The sequence below is a fragment of the Raphanus sativus genome, chromosome 9, assembly GCF_000801105.2.
Source record: "Raphanus sativus cultivar WK10039 chromosome 9, ASM80110v3, whole genome shotgun sequence".
Lineage (NCBI taxonomy): Eukaryota > Viridiplantae > Streptophyta > Magnoliopsida > Brassicales > Brassicaceae > Raphanus > Raphanus sativus.
This window is the reverse complement of record NC_079519.1, coordinates 18,939,342-18,942,278: the sequence shown is the minus strand read 5'-3', so window position 1 is coordinate 18,942,278 and position 2,937 is coordinate 18,939,342. Positions and strand designations below refer to the sequence as shown.

The 2,937-nt window shown below is 33.5% G+C and overlaps 1 pseudogene; it reads left to right on the top strand.

Annotated features, from left to right (window-relative positions):
- Positions 1-1,635: 1,635 nt before the first annotated feature.
- Positions 1,636-2,651, top strand: LOC130499605 (60S ribosomal protein L9-2-like; annotated as a pseudogene).
- The last annotated feature ends 286 nt before the right edge of the window (positions 2,652-2,937 follow it).

Here is a 2,937-nt window from a genome sequence, read left to right as displayed (position 1 = left end):
CTTGGTTTGGTATTAAAATTCAAGTCAAATTACTGTAGAATTTATGTGTACAAATTAAAATAAAATTGAGTTACACTACACTAGCAATAAAACAATAAATATATATTTATATATGATGTTAATTAAATTTAGTTTACGATACTAAATTTAGGTATGCCTTTGACAAGAAGTACCTAAATTATGCAAAATTATAGTGAGTTAAAAACTAAAACGTGGTTCGGTGTGTTGGCGTTCGTTGGAAAGTGACCAGTACACCCACCTCCACGCAGATATAATAATCAGTTTTCAAAACAATTTAATTTGGACATGTTATCCTTCAGTAACAGAGGCACATGTTGTGAAGAATAAAATAGATTAACTCATTGGATGGTCCGAATGCCCTTTCTCAAAAAAAAAAAAATTTGATTGGAAGATCTGTATACAACACCAACAATAAAGAAGTAAGTTTCTGAAGTTAAGATTAACAAACTAAAGGTATAATAACATTTAAAAGAATAATATTCGATATCTGTACTTATCTTCACAATAAATAGTTTGTTCCATGCTTTGGAACATCTATCCATGCCACAACAGATTTTGTAACCAAATAAGGCTAATAGGTTACTAATATGATGTAAACAAAATACTTCATCTGTTCCGTAATATAAGATGTTTTGGAAGATAATATTATTAATAATATAAACTGAAAATAATTTGACCAATCATAAATAAAGTAGTTAAGTATTATTGGTTAACCATTTTTCAATAAAATTAAAGTATCTTAAAACTATCAAAATATCTTATGTTTTGAAACATCAAAATTTCTTCAAAACATTTTCTATTATACAACGGAGGGAGTATGATATTAAAACAAGAGGATACGAAAAATTGTTGTGGCTAACAAAGAAGAAGAGTTCATCTAATTCCAAATGATGATGTAAAATAAGCTAAATAAAGAATGAAATCCAGATTTTTAAATTAATCTTATATGTAACTAAACTTAATACTTTTCAATCAAATAAAAAATAGCCATTACACTTTCAAATTGTCATGCATATGTTCAAACTTAGATTATCCTGCATATATTTAACATTAAAGTTTCGTGCGTATATTTAAACTTAAATTTATTTTATAATAACCTCAAAATTAACTATGTAGAGCTATTAATTTGATTGAAGATCTCTATATCATTGATTTCTAAATAATATTGATACATGTTCTGAATTATAAAACCACAACAAAGTCATATTTAGACTTAACAAAAAAACAAATTCAGAGCTAAACTAATATTTAAATTTTAAGTTAATAAAAATTATATTAAATATTTACTCTAACTATTTTAACTATTTTTTAAATAACATCCCACCCGTAGGGCGGGCCGACCCTAGTATATATATATATATATATATTTTAAAAACCCGAATATTAGCGGGTGTTTGTCGTGTCCAGCCCAAAAACTACAAACGAGAAAAAAGTCTTATCGCTGCTTAATAAAAAGTGAATCAACGATGTCCAAAACATCTAATGGATGGAGGGCCTGAAATGACTTTATGAACTTTATTTCAACTGATGGGTTTTCATTTACCGGAAGCCCATTCTTTCAACTTTAAACAAACTCTACAAAACATTTACATATTTAAAAAGCGATCTTTAGGGTTTCTCTTGTTCCCAAATTTCTTTTCTATACCGAAGTAGCGCCGTCGGCATTTCACACACTCTCGAGAGACGAAAGATGAAGACGATCTTATCATCCGAGACCATGGACATCCCCGAAGGCGTCTCCATCAAGGTCCACGCCAAGGTGATCGAAGTGGAAGGCCCACGCGGAAGCTCACTCGCGACTTCAAGCATCTCAACCTCGATTTCCAGCTCATCAAAGACGACGTCACGGGCAAGCGACAGCTCAAGATCGACTCGTGGTTCGGCTCCCGCAAGGCCAGCGCCTCGATCAGAACCGCTCTGAGCCACGTCAGCAATCTCATCGCTGGCGTCACTCAGGGTTTCCTCTACAAGATGAGGTTCGTGTATGCTCATTTCCCTATCAACGCTTCCATCTCCGGCGACAACAAGTCCATCGAGATCCGTAACTTCCTCGGCGAGAAGAAGGTCAGGAAGGTTGATATGTTGGATGGTGTTACCATTGTTCGGTCTGAGAAAGTCAAGGATGAGATTACTCTTGAGGGTAATGATATCGAGCTTGTCTCCCGTTCATGCGCTCTTATTAATCAGGTTCGTTCTTATTTGATGTTGTTTGTTTTAAATTGCTGTTAGAGCGTAAGGAACATGCAATGTAATTGTGTTGAGTCTTTGTCTGTTTTTGATGATTGTTTTGATTCTGAGCAGAAATGCCATGTGAAGAAGAAGGATATTAGGAAGTTTCTTGATGGTATCTATGTGAGCGAGAAGGGCAAGATCGCTGTTGAAGAATGAAGCTATTGAAGTGCTTTATTAGATTCATATTGTGGAAGAGTGGTTTAGTTGTAGCGTTTTTATTTACGTCTCTTATCTTATGGATTTGTAGTTTTGTTTCCGTTGGACCGTTATTGATGATGCAAACTCGCTGGTTTGGTTTTTTTTATTTACTCTGTTCTTGCAAAAGTTTTTGACACTATTTTCACTTTTACTTGTTCTTGGAGCTGGTTTGAGTTATATGATATGTTCTATTTTATTGATCGTGAAAGAACATTTAGCTTGTATATAATATTTACATCTGGTAATTAAACGGCTGTAAGAAAATGTTGGTTTAGATTTGCTTGTGCGCTGCCTTAAATGTTAAAACCATATTCTCACTTTGGTTATCAGTGGTTTTGGAAATGATTACTTCCACTCCCTGTTATCCGTACGCTCAGGTAGAGCCTAGCGCCTAATGAATAAAGCGGGGATTAATCCACGTTTAATCGGGGATTTATTTTATGTGTTTATAAATTTTCTAATGGGATTGGATATAATATATAGCTC